Source organism: Microtus oregoni, unplaced genomic scaffold (genome assembly GCF_018167655.1).
Source record: "Microtus oregoni isolate MIOR12 unplaced genomic scaffold, Mior012 000013F_ref0000133, whole genome shotgun sequence".
Classification (NCBI taxonomy): domain Eukaryota; kingdom Metazoa; phylum Chordata; class Mammalia; order Rodentia; family Cricetidae; genus Microtus; species Microtus oregoni.
The window spans coordinates 10,986,061-11,003,988 of NW_024543072.1; positions in this window are offsets into that span (position 1 = coordinate 10,986,061).

Genomic DNA, 17,928 nt, shown 5'->3' on the forward strand with positions numbered 1-17,928 from the left:
GAATTTTTTTTTCAACAACTAAAGAAAAATTTTAAAAAAAGCTAAAAAAAAATCTCTGAAGGGTCCAAGTCATCCAGAAGGTGAGTACTTCTGGGTATTATTCTCATTTGTCCCAGAAGTTGGGAGAGGCGGATACAAGAGGACTTTGCTTATGGCTAAGTAGAACATCCTTTACCGCTGTAGTCGAAGTATTGTTTGCTCCATTTAGACAAAGATGATTAAAAATATTTTTTTTCCTGATGCTAGAGAGATGAATCCACAGTGAAGAGCAGATCACCAGCACCCATACCAGGTTGTTCACAACCACCTGTAATCCAGTTCCTGGGGATTTGACACTGTCTTCTAGTTTCTACAGATATAGGCACACAGGCGGCAGACACCACACACACAAACACACACACAATTTAGAAATCTTTTGAAAAAAAGGTATTTTCTATAAGTAAATTTAATCAGTCTTTGTGGTATTCTTAGTTCTCTTCTATCAATAGGCTTTGTGGTTTTATTTAAATTGTTCAGGTTCACATTCTGTGTGGATCCAAACCACAGCTGTCAGAACTGGCTTTTGATGCATTTTCACAGAATGGACCTTTCCACAAGAGTCTATAACACACACAACTTTCCATCAAGTAGCAGGAGGACAACATGTTTTTTAAAGGACTCCGGAGCACAAAAAGTTAATTAATTTTACATAGTAAACTTCTTTATCCACACATTTTTACATCAGGCATTCATCACAAAGAATCGCCAGTCTAGTGTGAGGCCTCTGGTCTCTGCTACACCATAGACATTGGGCCCTCACTGGGATTCTTCCTGGAAATCTCAGTGCTGCCCTGAGTCATGGAGAACCTGTAGTCCTGGATCTGCGGGATTCTCCCCCTGCCCCCTTCCCCCTGGGCTCCAGCAGATCACAGATGGGGTGGACTTGGGGTGGGTCAACACTTAATCCTTGTTCTGGGCTTGGGCATTTGCAGGGTTGGTCAGCCTACCAGCTGTCCCATGTCCTTGTCACCAAGGTGAGCTCTCCTGTATTGTCAGCTCCCTCATCTATTACAGGTTGTGAAGGGTGAGGGGGGCACCTCTCCCTGCCCACACAACTGCATGACAGACATGCTTGTTCACACCTTTAAACAAACAAACAAACAAACAAACATTTATCTTTTTGCGAAGTCAAAATAACAACAAAACCCAGTAAAAACAAAATCACCAAACTCCAGTTCAGTGGGATAGTAAGAACAGGGTTGAATTATATGATTTAGAGAGGTTTCTGCACAACCAACCAGCCACCTACTAACATCTGCTCACTCTTTTAGGTGAGCACACTGAGCAAAGCATCTCCTGGGACAGAACCTGAGGGCTCCTGTGTGGGCATCCTTTCGGTGGAAGAAACCTCAGTTGATTTTGGTCCAGAGAATGTACCTACCTATTTGCTGTGCTACCACCAAAGAAGCATCTCCGAGAAGATGGGGTGTTAAGTGCTGACTTCTAAGTCTTCGTGCCTGGTGTTTCTGAGGCTAATCATCTTTAGTAGTCACGACTTCCTCTTCAGCTCTGGGGTTTAAATCAAGCAAATCTTTGTGTGTATGGACTGGGATTCCTCTCATGAAAGGAACTGGGGCCTAATTATTTAAATAAGGTAAACTACGGCAGGGGAAAGTTCTGGTTGCCAAACAGGGGCACCATTTTCCAAGGTGGGTGATGCAACATTCTGGTTCGCACCGTTGAGTCTTCATCGGTCAAAGGACTCTTTGATCAAAGTATCACCAGTATACTGTAAAGAATTTGCCAAGGGGCTTGGCTCAAAGGCCACAGGGGGAACAACTTTCTGTGTTTTTCTGTTTGGGTTTTTCTGTCTTTCCTTCAACTCCAAATAATCATGTGTTCTTTTCAAATGACTTTTCTGTTTGATCTTTATGTCTGATTCTCATTATATAAATGTAAACTATAGTAGAGCTAACATTTCTTGATGTTGCTATGTAGATGCTGCAATAAAACTTCTGGAATGAGCAAATACATAAAAGAAATAGACCTGGTGGATCACAATTCAAGTCTCTGGTGTGCTGCTGTATAACATGAACCACATAGCAGAGATAAGGTCTCACATATTATAATGAGGGTGCGTGTTTAATGTAGGTCATGGCTTGTTCTGCCACTTATGGAAAATAATTTTTCAGCAATTTGAATAGCCTTGTTTTGGACAGTAAATATATCTTTGCATATTGCTGCATAGTTTTGTAGGTCTCAGGTTTGGAGAATTAATTAACTATGCAATAAAATGACTAAATAACAGTTTTTTCCCAATCTTCTGAAGTCTGGTTGTTTCTTCCATACTTGAACTAAAAATAGGCAGATACCTAACTGTGTAAACATAGTCTTCCTCCCCATAGGACAGGGTCCCTTCTCTTCGGGCATGTATGTCCATGCTGAGCCATTTTTTTTCATGAAAACATGTTAACTTGCCTTAAGGGCTTGGTGGCAGCTGTTACTTTATGTCAGGAGAAGTATGAGAAGGAGCAGTACAGTCCTATGAATTCGTGGGTGAACCCTGGCTCTCAGCACACACAGCATACTTCTCTACACGGAACACTTTCAAACTTCCAGAACGCAGATTCAGTGGGCTTACCCTTTGCAATCTTGAGTGACTAGAGCTGGGTGATGCCAAGGGCACATCCTATCACCCCGTTCAGCAGGTGATTGTTTATATGGCCGGATTTGGGGACAACTGTCCGAGGACCTCTGAGGTTTCTCAGTGACTTCTCTACCTTATCCCTTGCCAAAAATTTCAAGTTCTTATATATCCTGGATGTTGCGGAAATATATGCATATCCAGTCCTAAATACAATGTAGCACTGGCTAACTCATTTGAAATAGTAAAGATACCAAAGTATCCCCAAGTTATTTGTATGTCTACTGAAGTTCCTATCATAATCCTGGCACAATAATTTGGAGCTGTAGAAAACTATATTCTGCAATCAATTTTGTTTTATGCTCATAATATAATTATATGAAGAAAATGTATTCTGAAATTTATATTAAAGGTACAGGCTTTAGAATCGATAAAATATCTTTTAAAAGAAGAATAAGGTGGGAGAAATTACTGGACCCCAAATTAAGGCTTGCTATGTAATTTTGTAGATAAAAAACAGATACATAGGACTGAATGCAGAACGCAGAAATACGTTCACACACATATCCTCAATTGGTATTTTTGACAGAAGTATAGAAGAAATTCCATGGAGAAATAATAATTTTTTAATAGTATGGGGATAGCAATTATCTACACTTCACACTTTGTATAAAACAAGTAATGGATTTAAATGTAACTGTAAAAGGGTAAGACTTCTAAAAGGAAAAAAATTTTTTGAAACCTATGACTAGACAAAGAGATCTTATACGTGATGACCCATAAATAAAAGAATTGACATTTTTTCCCCTGTAAAGACTTTAGTAAAAAGACTGAAGATAAACTTCAAAATGAAAGAAGATAGCTATAAATACAACAAAGAACTAGTATCTAGTATACAAAAAGAACCCTCAAAGCTCAATAGCAAAAAAGAAATCCAAATAGAAAATTGGCATGAATTATTAGAAGACATTCCTTTGCAGGTGTTATACAGAGTCATATCAACGCTGAATTTCATGAACCACCAATGTAAACTGAAGTTACAGTATTGTTTTATGAATGTCTCCACATGGTAAAATAAGGTTATGCAGACAATACCCAAAGCCAGTGAGGATGTGGGAAGGCTGCACTGTCTGACTATGTTGCCACTCAGACTGTACTTACCTCTCCGTTGCCACTAAAACTGCACTGCTTCTCCGTTGCTGCTAAGACTGCAGTGCCTCTCTGTTGCTGCTAAGACTGCACAGCCTCTACGCTGCCGCGAAGCATGCACTGCCTCTATACTGCTAAGCATGCACTGCCTCTATGTAGCCACTAAGAATGCACCGCCTGTACGTTGCCGCTAAGACTGCAGTGCCCCTCTGCTGCTGCTAAGACTGTACCGCCTCTTCATTACCGCTAAGAATGCACGGCCTCTATGCTGCCGCTAAGCATGCACTGCCTCTATGTAGCCACTAAGAAGGCACCGCCTCTTCGTTACCGCTAAGAATGCACAGCCTCTACACTGCTAAGAATGTAAACTGAGCATCTGATCCACAAACACCTCAATAACAATTTATAAAAACCAAACACACAATTACCACAGGACCAACAAGTTGTACACTGTGAGTTTATCCCAGAGAAATTAAAGTTTATATTTATACAAATATTCTTTGTGAGTTTACTTGTAATTGCACTGAGCCAGAAAAAGCCAAATGTCTTTCAACCAATGAATGGCTAAACAAAGGGTGATAATCCATTTAAAAAAATATGCGATTGGCACAAACACCTTTGATAAAAGATTGCTCAAGACCAAAAGACTCCAAATTTCTGACTCCATTCTTAACATCAGTCCTATGTACTCTCTGCGTGTATAAAGTAGTCTGTGACGAGCCTCTTCAGCATCTTACCATCCTCCTCCTTGCCTGGGTTTGCCTGGATGGCTGCCTTCAGAGAAATGCCCCTTTGGTAGTGATAGAATGAACCATCATATTTAATTCAGGGGACACATAGATATTTTTTGGGGGGGTTGGAAAAGTTCCTCCGTGCATCTATGAAGGAAATTCACAAGTCCTTATTTATGCACTCCAATGGCTAGACACTGTTGGTCTTTCTAGGACCCACAGAATAGAACCAATCTTAAGAATCGGCCAAATGAAATCAATATTATGGCTATCTGAGCAGGAAGATGAAGGGACCCTGGGTCTTGGGTACTATATAACTGAGCTTCTGAGCCAACTACATAGGAGTCCCGTCCTGCAGTGAGTGCTGGAGATCTGATATCAACCCTGAAAGGGTTAATTACTATGGTGGATGGAGGTTATGTGGCATTGCACAGGCAATGAACTCAGTCGGATGTGAAGATTTCCTGCAGGGAAATCCCTGAGAAGCAATGAGCATCGTTCATACCTGCCTAGACAGTTCTTTGCTGAGAATGCCAACGCAGAGGTGCCAGAGCCTGGGTCTGGTGGGTAGGGCATGTACGTAAAACAGGGTGAGAAAGTATGAGAAAGTAAAAGACAGTGGTGCTCCCTTTCCCCAGGTGGGAATGTAGAATGGGGCAAGCAGTTAGGTAAGCTAGTACGGGACTGTTCTGGGTGCTTCACCTCATGGACCAGCCCGAGGTTTTACATGCAAGAGCCTAATGAAAAAGACATTGGAGCAAGTTTGATTGACATTGGAAAGACACAAGGAAGTTGTGCTCTGTTAAGCTCAACTAATGAGGTACAATAGCAAAGCCTACGGCCTCTCTCCTCGAGGTGTATCTTACAGAGCAATGGGTACACCGAAGCTGTGGGTGAGTTAACAGCCATCTAATGGAACAATCATTTTATATTTGTGGGGTGTCTGCCATCTGCCAGGCTCAGGGACTGGGCATTTATTACGAAGTAAGTGCATGTCCTTCCGAAGCTCTTTAAATAAAATGTTTTTCAGTTTCCACTGGGGCTTTTATTGGGATTGGACTTCGCTCAATTTATTTTTATAGAGTCTTTTATGGCAAGTGTCTCAAAGTCAGGCAGAAAGAAAGCGGCACACAGAGAGGCCACACAGCTTCTTTCGAGCTCATGGTTCTCATCAACTCATATTTAATTCTGGCTGTGAAAAATTCCATCCCAAAATAAACTGAGCAACCAAGCAGAGGCTTGCACCAGGGTTGTTGTGGAGGGGAAATGCCACTCAAGGGATTATTCTGTTTCAATCACGGTTTCTTTTTTCTTTCTTCTTCTCCTTTGACAGGCTTCCACAGTGGTTGGAATTCATAACATAGCCTAGTTGACCCGAACTAGCTCTCTCTTTCTCTCTCTGTAGGCATATGGGTGTGTTATATCGTGAGGTGTGTATATGGTATATACTGTGTGCGATTGTTAATGTAGGTGTTATCACATGTGTGGATGGCTGTTTGTGAATGCATGTGCACACATATAGATGGCAGAGGTAGACGGCAGGCCACTTTCCACATTTATTTATTTGAGGCCAATCTATTTATTTATTTATTAGGTCTCTCACTAAATCTGAAGCTTACCTACTGGGCGAGGCTGGCTGGAATGAACTTCAGCGATCTCCCTGTTTCCACAGCTCCTTTCCTAGTATTCGCACTACAGGCACGTGCCACTGTGCCCAGCTTTTTCCTTGGGTTTTGGGGATCCGAACTCAGGTTCTCACACTTTTATGGCATGTACTTTATCGGCTGAGCCACCCCTTCAACTCGGCTACAAACTCTTGATCCTTCTGCCTGTGATTCTTGAATGCCGAGCTTAGAGGTATGTGTCACCATGGTTAGGTTTCTGTCAGTATTTTTAATTTTTTATTATCTGCTTTTCCAGGCTGGAAGCCTTGATGGAAAGTTCTGAACTTGAGACTAAGCCTGGGCCTCGGAGGCTATGAAGAAGTGACTTTGCCAGCTACGGACCCACTCACCCACCCACCAACCAACCCATCCATCAACAAACCCACCAACCCACCAACCCACCCACTAACCTACCAACCGACCCACCAACCCACCCACTAACCTACCAACCAACCCACCCACCCAATCACAAACCAACACACCAGAATCCCTTAACGAAAACACAAACTCTCATGTTGGAATTTGAGTGAAATTGGGCTTGGGACTCTGCCCTTGTGAGTAAGATCGATGTCACTATAAAATGGGGGGGGGGGTTGCTCCCTTTCCCTCTTTATCTTTTTGCCATCTGCCAGATAATGAAAGAGTGCTTATCCTTTTTGGAGGACAAAACACAAAGACCCTTGGCAGGTTCCAGCTCCCTGATTTTGGGCCTCTCATTTCCTAGAACTATAAGAAATAATTGACATTCTTCATAAATTACAGAAGCTCCCCACTATCTACAGTTTTGATTTTTTAAAAGTTTAATTACCTGTGATCAACTGTGATAAAATATCAATCAAAAATCTCCCGAAATAATTTATAGACTTAACATTAAAATTCCCAGTATGGTAGAAGCCCAACCTCTCCCACTCTGTGTGCTTGAGCCATGAATCATTCCTCCATCAAGAGCATCTATGTAGCAAATGTTACACACCCAATGGTCAGATAGTAGCATTCTTGGTTTTCTGATTGACTGTCATGTTATCTCAATATTTTATTCTAATTACTCTTATTTAATAAAGGCCATAGAGTGTAAGCATGATAGCGATGATGACAGTTTTATGATAAACCTTTACAATGTTCTACTTTATTATGAACATTGTCAGCTATGCCTAACTGGGCTTCATTTATAAATTAAGCTTTGTGATATTTATGTGTATGTAGAGAGGAGAATATAGATGGGATTGGTACCTTCTGTGATTTCAGGCATCTGTGGTGCTTCTTGAAAAGTATTCTCATGGCTGGTGTCTACTGTACTCAGCCATGGGTATATTTTTTTAACACCAAAAATAATAGGGTGTGGTAACTGAGGAAGAGCTGGCCAAAGATCAATAGAGACATTTGTCTGCCAGGCTGAAAGGGGATGGGAAAGAATGACCCCACATAGGCAGAGCTGAGACCTGGGCTGGTAGACTAGAGAGTGGGCCCAGGCCTGTACTGGGAAGCAAGGGTTTGGGAATGTGGCTGGAAGCCCTGTGAGGTTAAGTTCTGGATTAAGGAAAACAAGGACCTTAGTAACCAGGTTTTTGGCCTCTGTTTTGGGATCATTGTCTGCTCCATGAGGGGATCCAGCCCTACTTTCTAACTCAGAAGGAACAAAGGACAGAGCACTAAGTTGGCTGTTGGGAGAAAAAGTCAAGACAGGGATGTGAGCATAGAACTCCAGCTGGCACTGGAGCTGAATGAGTCCGTCTGTCTAGGCTCAACACACACACATAAAATTCGGACTCCTTTTAAAAACTGAAACAAAAGTTGGAAAGTTTCTTGGGGTGACCTGGTCTCTGGAGGCAAAATGATGACTTTGTTTAATACAGTAAAGCCTGTAAGATGCTCCCCACTACTGAGAGCCGGCAAAACACAGTTTTAGAAAGGTCAGCGAAGAGAGGATACTTCCAGCCCTGGAGCCTGGAACAGGAAACTCACTGCCCTGTGCCAGGTCAAAGGGTAGCTCTTGCTATTCGGCTACACGGCAGCTCAGATAGACTGTCTTCTTGAGCAACCAGGGCTAAGCGCAGCACACACGTCTTGTCATGTTTTCAAGGGAACTGAACCAAATGGAAAGATGTTCTCGTCAAGACAGAAGGCGTCTGGCTTCACATTCTCAGGGAATGTCTACTCCTTGACGTTCCTCTAATGTGACCTCTCTAGCTGAAACTGCTCCATCTGATGTAGTCAATTGACTTCCTATTCTGGCACAGACGAGGGACTCCTGCACTAATCTGTCTGCCTTGCTCAGATCTTAAATCTAAAGGGACTCCCCATCCCATCCCTTTGAGACGCAGTAGGCGGCTTAGAAACTACTCCCACAGAAGGTGTGGATGCTTATACAACTGTCTTTTTAAGCGTGGTCAGAAGGAAATAAAACCCCCAGGCTAGAGGCAAACACTACAGGGAAGTTCATTCCGGGAGCTACAGCGGGCGCTGCAGTACCGCGAAAGACCAGCAGCATTGTCTTCCTGACCAGGCTTAGACTGACTGAATGAGACTGCAGTGCGCATGCTCGTGGGGGCCTGCGAGATTGGACTTGTTGAGGCTCTGGCACGAACCTCCTGGAAGGCGGTTGGGGCCGCGGGCCGAGGAGAGGTGGGCCAGGTCAGGTGGCGCTCAGCATGAGGGGTCATCCTTCTTCTGCGTCTCAGGAAGGAAAAGGAGCCATGGATACGCGGAGGCCTCGAGCACAGGCTGGACCCCGAGGGGCCCATGGTCTGTGGAGTGAGCCTGATCGTGGGGGCGGGAGGGCAGGCTTCGGTCTATCCTCCGGGTGACCGCTCGGGGTGACCGGTGTGGGTCTGCCAACCCTGACTGCGGGGTAGAGGAAGGTTTGGGGTGCGGCTGAGGAGCATGCTTTTGATAGAACTGGAAATTAGCCGCTCTGGGTCTCTAAGACTTGGCTCTGATGACTAGGGAGGTTGAGAGGACTAGGGTGCCATGGACCCTCAATAGCTAGTGAAGGTTGGGGTGTCTAGAGAGAACTGAGTGAAATTGAGAGTTCCACAAAGAAGAGTGGAGCATGACATAAATAAGGAGGGGAAAACTGGTAGTCGCTTGTGTTGAATGCTGTTGTAGAAGATACTGGCTGAGACAAGATGGTTTCAACCCCAAACTTGAAACCAAGGCCAAATGGAAACAGAATTCACCCCCAAATGTCTTTGACAACTGTGAAGATTTTAATCATTTTAATAACTTTAGTCTATAAGAAAGAGGAACCTTTTGGTCAAATTGATTTTTTTTAAATTTATTTATTTATTAAAGATTTCTGTCTCTTCCCCGCCACCGCCTCCCATTTCCCTCCCCCTCCCCCAATTAAGCCCCCCCCCAGCCTGAAAAGCAATCAGGGTTCCCTGTCCTGTGGGAAGTCCAAGGAACCCCCACCTCCATCCAGGACTAGTAAGCTGAGCATCCCAACTGCCTAGGCTCCCACAAAGCCTGTGCGTGCAGTAGGATCAGAAACCCATTGCCATTGTTCTTGAGCTCTCAGTAGTCCTCAAGGTCCAAATCAGGAGCAGAAGGAGAGAGAGCACGAGCAAGGAACTCAGGACCGCAAGGGGTGCACCCACACACTGATTTTTTTTTTTTAAATAAAAGAAATGAGGAGTTGTCCTTATGCTAATGTGATTGAGATCATAGGATGAGAGAAATGATACAGACAAGAGAGAGGAAGTTTGCCTGAGGGAATCCTAGAAAATTTGAGAGGAGAGTTACAGCAGACTGTGTTCTGCATTTTAAAACCAGCTAGCAGCTAGAAGGGAAACTGAGGCAATAGGTGCGGATCATGTTGGTAGTCAGGCAACGTATGTAGGCTAAAGCATTGCTGGCGGGCACTCTGTAACAGAGCCCTCTGGAGAGTGGGAAAGGAAACCGAGGTGACAGAATTGAATTTCCGCTGTGTTAAGAGCCTATGTGTAGTCACGAATTTGTGAGGCCAGCCAGTATGGTTTTATGATTTTTCTGTGTGTGTATTCAACATTGGGAAGGTTTTACCAAGATTGAATTATTTAGATTCATGAATAGCATGTGATTCATTATAATATAACTTCTGTTTGAGTTCTTATTTTGTTTTCTTTTACTGTTTGTACAAATGTGACCAAGAGGGGTGACATTTACAACCACACAGGATCTTCTCTTTCGGCACATTCTTCAGCGAGACCTGATTGACTAAGTTTGCAGTTTGCAGCTGCCTTAGACATCTGATCCTGATTGATTAGGATTATCTAGCTTTGTCACGCGGCTGCTTGTGCTTTGGGTCAGAAGATGGTCACAGTGACAATCATTAAGTGTTTGTGAAAAGATCTTTTTATTGCTACATTTCATATTGGATCTAATTTACACCCAGCTACACAGTCTACGGCTCTAGTCTCACCAGGGGAAAACCAGTTTTATAGGTTATTATCCCTCCCTGACCACATGGGCTGTATTAAAATACAAATATAATAATGGCTGATATTGAGTGAGCTCCAGTTCCTGGCTTTGCTTTAGACTTTTTTCAGGTGCTTGGCCATAACTCCCAAAGCCAGATTGGCTATATCTTAAATTGCCTTGTTGTGTGACTTTGGGCAAATCATTGAACTACGGTCTTTCTTTTTTCTTCTTATTCATGATGTGGGAATGAGTGATACGAATAGTTGTCTGATGAGTTATTGTAAAGATCTAAGGACGAATGTGATGACACCTACTGGTTGATTGGTTCCATTAAGATCATCTAGCCATTGCGTTTAGAGTCTAGGCACTGTATTATTTCGTCTTGGGGCTTGCTTACTTTGCTTCTGGTTGTGTTGTCTGTATAGGTAAAATAAATAGATATGAGTTTGCTAATAGATGCAAAAAACCAGCATATTTCATCTGGATTTATGCAGGTAATCAACGAGGTACAATTCTTTAGCGTTGACATTGATTGCTTGCCACAAAGAGCTTGGGGAGTGAGTCAGATTTTATGGTCCCAAACTGGCAGACCACTGAAGATATTTAGTTGGAAAGATCAGTGATCTACATGGCCAGTGCTCAGTACAGTGCATGGGAAATGATGTAGGCTATTTGGCTTCACATAAGAGACCTGGAAAAAAATCTATAAGGCTAGAGGGTTACTATGATTGGAAGCAACTGGACAGGCTTGGCATTTGGAACCAGTGGAAATTCCAAATGATGCTTGTTGGTATACAGTGATAGGACAGTAAGTGTATGCAGCAGAGTAGTAGTGACCCAGAAAGTCTATAGTGAGAGCTGTATCAGAATTTGCGGGATGGTGTGCTCCATTTTCACAGATTCAGAGTCAGTAAGTCACAGTAACGTTCTGGAGTCCATCAATTTTTAAAGAATCCTGTGAGTGACTTAGATGTGCAGTTCATCTGGGATCTCATTAGTGCGCAAACCAGTGCTTTTCAGCTCTCACTCTGCTTCCTAATCACCTTTCAATCGACTTTTAAAAGCTATTAGTTTTCTGGTGCCACCCCAGATTTAATCGGCTTGGAGAGAGTCTGGACATTGGTACTGTTTTTTGTTTGCTTGTTTTTTTGTTTTTTGAGACTGGGTTTCTCTGTAGCTTTGGAACCTGTCCTGGAACTAGCTCTTGTAGACCAGACTGGTCTTGAACTCAGAGATCCAGCCTGCCTCTGCCTCCCAAGTGCCAGGATTAAAGGCATGCGCCATCACTGCCTGGCAACCTTGAGACTCTCCTGTGCTGCTGGTTCTGAAGATCACTGCCATAGTCTGTTGACCGAGATTTCTGTCCCGCCCAGTCCTGCAGCTGTTCAGTTCCAAAAAATACACAAGAGGTCTACATTAATTATAAACTGGTTGGCCCAGTAGCTCAGGCTTCTTATTAACTCTTACATCCTATATCTTAACTCATAATTCTTTTCTGTGTTAGCCAAGTGGCTTGGCACCTGTTATCAGCAAGGGGCATTCTCATTTTGCTTCCTCTGTGCCTGGGTGAAGGCTGCAGACTGCGTCTTTCCTGTTCCCAGAATTGTCCTGTTCTCATCGCCCTGCCTCTATTTGCCTGGTCGGCCCACCTATACTTCCGGCCTGGCTACTAGCCAATCAGAATTTTATTAATCAAATATTTACAGGGTAAAACCATTGTTCCACAGCAATAGTCAGCCAGGTTTCCTTCCATAGGAAGAATTTTGAAACAGACATAGCTTCAGGTGGCATGTTATCAGGAAAGTGAAAAATTAGCATTTCTGAACTCCTTAATACAAATATTCAGTCTAATAATGAAATGACTGAAAATGGGGAATTGATGGGTGAATTAGCATTTCTCACATTTAGTAATGGCAGTTTCTCAGGCTCACCCTGGGAAAGAGATTACCATGTATCAGGAGCTTTATGTATAACCTCAATCTTACAGCACCTCTGGGAGATTGTATATTCCCTCTGTAATTTAGATGACAATTCCGAGGCTGAGGGAGGGTTAAGTTACCTTGTATATATTTTTATGTCTAGGCATAGACAGTTGCAAAGCCTAGATTGATATCTTCAGAGCTTCTCAAACTGGAGCTCACCCTGGGGCATCCCGAGGGAACTTTAAAAACAGCCAGTGTTGGGATCGCAGTCTCATAAATATTGATTTTGTTATTCTGGGGTGGCCAGGCATTGGAATTTTTCAGAACTCTTGAGCTAATTCTAGTGTGCACATCAGACTGGCAATCTAAGAAAACTTTATTTATGATTATCATGGGGAGTTATGTGTACACATGCCATGGCACATGCTTGGATGCCAGAGGACAGCTTTGCAGAATCAGCTGTCTCCTTCCACCTCTGCTGCGGTTCTGAGTCTTGAACTCAGGTTGCCAGATTTGATGGACAAACACCTTCACCCCCTGAACCATTCGCCAGTCTGCTGTGTGCTTTTGTAATGGTTTAATTTCTATTCATGCTGCTTTATTGTCCTGTTATTTCAGCTAGGTTCCCTGCCTCCATCTCTGCACTCATAGTTTTCTCAGGGTTCTTTCTCCCCCTCTGTTCTTGCCTTTTAGTAAATATGTATTAAGTGTCCACTTGGTACCAGGCACTCTTGGTACTTGGTGTCACAATGGTGACAAGAAAGACCAAGTCACCAGCATTATAAATTTACATTGTAGGAGATAGTAGGTATAAGGATTTACATATATGAAGACATTCAAGGTAATGACCGTGCTTTCAAGACAACAAAGCCCTGGAGGTGGGGAGATGGCTCAGCCAGTGAAACCCTTGCTGTGCAAGTATGAGGGCCTGAGTTAGACTGCCAGGACCCACATAACAAGCTGCTCGTGGCATCTGAAATCCCAGTGCTGGGAAGGTGGAGACAGGAGGATCCCTGAGGCTTGCTGGCCAGCCAGTCCAGCTGAGTTGGTGAGGTGAACTTCAGGTGGACTGAGAGACTGTCTCAGAAACTAACGTGGAAAGTGATTGAAAAAGACATTTCGTGTTATCTCTGGCCTTCGCACACCGCATATACACAACACACAGAGATTAAAATAAGTGCAATGAATAGTGATCCCAGTAGCGGTGCCTGAATGCGACTTGCTTCACACCCTCTCTAGAGCTACTCTGCATTGTGTGTGAGTGTGGCTATTCAGTGACTGTGTAGTGGGATCTCCTGAATTTGTTTTCATTTTTCGGTTGACCAAATGTGGCAAGAATCTTTCTATGTGTGTATTTGCCATCTGTATTCCTTTGGTCATGTGCTTGCTCAGATAGTTCCTGAGTCACAAGCCTTATATATAGGGTACACGTTCCTTTCCCAGTAAACATTTTGTTAAGTATCTTTTCCCAGTCGTGTGTGTGTGTGTCTGTGTGTGTCTGTGTGTGTATACACATGGGTGTATGTGTGTGTACTGTCTTAATGTTAATGACGTCTATGTTTTAATACTTTTCTGTAAAGCCACATTTAACATGGTGCATTCTTCGTGTAGCAGAGAGTTTTATCTGATTCAGTGTCCTACATAGCTCCCCTAGGTGATGTTTTCTTTGTTGTTGTTGCTGTTTTACACCAAGTCTCATGTAGTCCAGACTGGTCTTGAACTCTTGGTCTTCCAGCCTCCACCTCTCAAGTGTTGGGATTTACAGACAGGTCTGTGTCATCCTGCTCTGCTTCCCCTCGTTTTTCCCAGCAGCTTTATGTTAGGTTTGATTCATTTCTGTACACAGTATGAGAGTTGGATGAAGTCCATAATTTTGCATAGAGAGGTCCAATTTTTTCAACACTGTTTGTTGAAAGTACTGTCTTGATTTCTTTCCCAAACATTAGTTGACCCTGTGAGAATGATTTCTACCTTTTTTCTCCCTTGCTTAGATGTTTTTCTGTTCTCGCACCGATACCATGGGGTCTGGATGTTTCACCGTTTGTATTTATTGTAAGGAGGTCCTCAAGTGGTCAGATAGAAGTCCTTACGTGAAGCATCTTGTGCTTCTGTATGCTTAGAGATGCACTAAGTAGCTTAAAATGGGTGTAGTAAGGAATACATTTGCAGATATTCTCATTAGGACGTAGAGTGAAATGTTGTCTTTTGAAAATGGGATGATACAACTGCTTTTGAGCAATACAGACTTGTGCTGGTTCTAGGAGAATGGAGGAATGAAAATTAGGGAGGGCCTAATACTGATAGAAGTTTTTGGTAATGCCAAAAGGTGGAAAGATACAAAGTATTCAGATTTTCAAAAAGACATGAAAATCTATTTGTGGACATAATTATATAGGAAATCCCAAGAAATCTACAAAAAAGCTGCTAGACTAAACAGTGACTTTAACAAAGATACAGGATATGAAATCCACAAGAAATCAGTCGCATTTTTCAATACTGGCAGTGAACAGCTAAAAATTTAAACATATTATCATTTGCAGTGTCATGAAGAAATTACAGATAAATTTAATGAAGTTCTGCAATAATTGAATGCTTGAGACTATAAAATATTTATGAAGGAAATTAAAGAACTGAAAGAATAGAACAATATATTGATTCTATTCGGTGTTATTTTATTGAATGCTTTTTGCATCTATATTCTTGATAGATACTGGCTTGTAAAGATATGTCTTTGATCTTGATATCAAGGTTGATGGTGGTCTTATAAAATTACTTGTTATTGTTTCCTCTTTTACTCTGTGGGGCATTTGGTGTAAATTGTCTTCTCAAGGGCTCATAGAGTTTAGCTGGAAAGCACATAGGCCCGCCATGATTATGTGCTGTGGGTCATTACCCTTCACAGACCCTGTACAGCTCTCTCGAGGGAGCTGCAGGACTCTGGGTCTTCCTGGAAATAGCCCTTGCTGTCTGGGCTACACACCTGGGATATAGCTGCTTTACTGTATCCTGATTGTCTAGTGACACTAAAAAGACCTCTAGTGAAGTCACCGTTTCATTTCTGGTTTTGAGTCTTTGTTTCCTCACCCTTTCCCTGTCCTCTTCATGTTCTCTGTCCCTTTCTCCCTCCCTGTCGTTCTTTCGTTAGTGTAAGTGCAGCATTTTATCTCAAGGCTGTCACCAGCCGTAGAGCTGTTTAGATGTAATTCATTTAAATGGAATTAAATAAAAGTGGAATTTCTCAGTCACAGTGGTCTCATTTTAAGTGTTTTATAGTCAAAAGTAATTGTTTGGGGCTGTGCAGTTACAGAATGCTTTACCCACATTCCAGGCCCTACTGGAAAGTGCTGGTTTAGAAGATAATTGCTTTTCTTGATTTTTTTGATACATTTCTGAAATTATTGGTGTTTCTTTTATTTGTCAGCTTCATTACTGGTTTCTTTCTTTATTTCATTTTTTCTTTTGTTTGCTTTGGGCTTCATTTCTTTTTAAAAATTCTTAGGCCACACATGATTATGAACTTGAGATTGTTACTTTCCAATGTAAACTAGTAAATCTAGTACTGTACATTTAGAAGCATCATTTCATATGCATGCCTAAAGTTTTTTGATGTTTTATCTTTATTTATATTCAATTAAAACAATTCATTATTTCATTTGATTTGAGATGACAGTTTTCTTAGAAATGAATTTTTTAAAACTACCTCCAATTTGAGGGCTTTTAGTTTTAATTTCTTTTTTAACTTCAATATTATATTTCAGCATAAGACTTTTAAAGTTAGATTTATGTATTTTATGTATATGATAATTACATATTTGTGTGTGCATGCGTGTGCACACATCACATGTGTGCCTGGTACCCAGGGAGGCCATAAGAGGGTGTTGGATCCCCTGGAACTGGAATTACAGATGGCTGTGAGCCAACATGTAGGTGCTAGGAACTGAACCTGGGTCCTCTGCAAGAGCAGCCAGTGCTCTTAACCGCTGAACCTCTCTAGCCCCTCTCCATAAGATTTTTGATTTTTGGGGGGGCAGGTAGAGACCAGAATTATGACTTAACTTTGTGGACGCTCCTTATCCACTTAAAAGTGATATTTATTTATTTGTTGGCTGAGGTGTTTTTGAAACTTAGTCAAATTCGTTCACAATATTTTTCGTGTCTTCTGCATCCTCATTAGTTTTCTGTTTGCTTGTCTCCACCTACACTATGGGGATTTTTCCCTTTCCTTTTTTTAATGACTTAAAGTTTATTTTTATGCATTTTATATGTATGAATATTGCCTGAATGACAGTATATAATGTATGTGTGTCACACATATGCCTGGTACCCATGGAGGCCAGAAGAGGGTGTGGATCCCCTAGAAGTAGAGTTGTAGAAAGTTGTGAGCTGCCACGTGGTTGCTGGGAACTGAACCCAGGTTCTCTGCAGGAGCACCAAGTACTCTTAACAGTTGAGCCATCTCTCCAAACCCTTTATGACTTCTGAAGCATTGTTTTTTTGATAAACTCTCAGTGGAGTGGCTGTATGTTTTTATTAGGTAGTGCATGTCTTTATGGAATTGTAAAAAATTGGAGTTTGTGTCTTGCTTATATTTGCCTTTCTTTTTACCAGTGTTAGCATGGATTATCTTTTCCCGTTCTTTTATCAACAACTTGATATTTAAAGCAGACTTCTTGCAGATTGTATATAATTAGATTTGACTCTCTCAATCTTATTAATCTTTCTTCTTGATTTGCATGATACAATCATGAACATTTAATGCAATGGTTGATATGGCTGGATACTAATCTGCAGTCCTGCCAATTTTGCTTGTCTGATTTGTTCTTTAACCCTAATATTTTCTTTCTCATTCTCTCCTTATTTAAGTAGGGACATTTTAATGAGTCCTTTGCATCTTTCCTTGACATTAGCTGCTACATTTCCTCTTCTGCTTTTCTCCTCTTCTTGCTTCTTTTTGTCAGTAGTTGTTATAGACTTACAGTGTATCACAATCTTTTTTTAATTTTTTTTTTTTTTAGTTTTTCAAGACAGGATTTTTCTGTAGCTTTGGAGGATTTTTCTATAGCTTTGGTTCCTGTCCTGGAACTAGCTTTTGTAGACCTGATTAGTCTTGAACTCACAGAGATCCTCTTGCCTCTGCCTCCTGAGTGCTGGGATTAAAGGTGTGTGCCACCACTGCTTGGATCACAGTCTATATTTAATAATGTCCCATTTCACATAGAATTTAATGATTTTATATTAGTATTCTAATATGAAATGTTCTAAATAATATGTGGCATCTCACACATACATCGAGCTATAATTATACATTTTATTGTATAGATGTTATAAATTCCACAGTGTAATTATTATTCTTGCTTTAGTTATCATAAAATTTTTAGTCTCTTTTGTTTAAACATTTTTAGGCTTTTAAAAGGAGTTTTAGATGTATAGGAAAGCTGAGC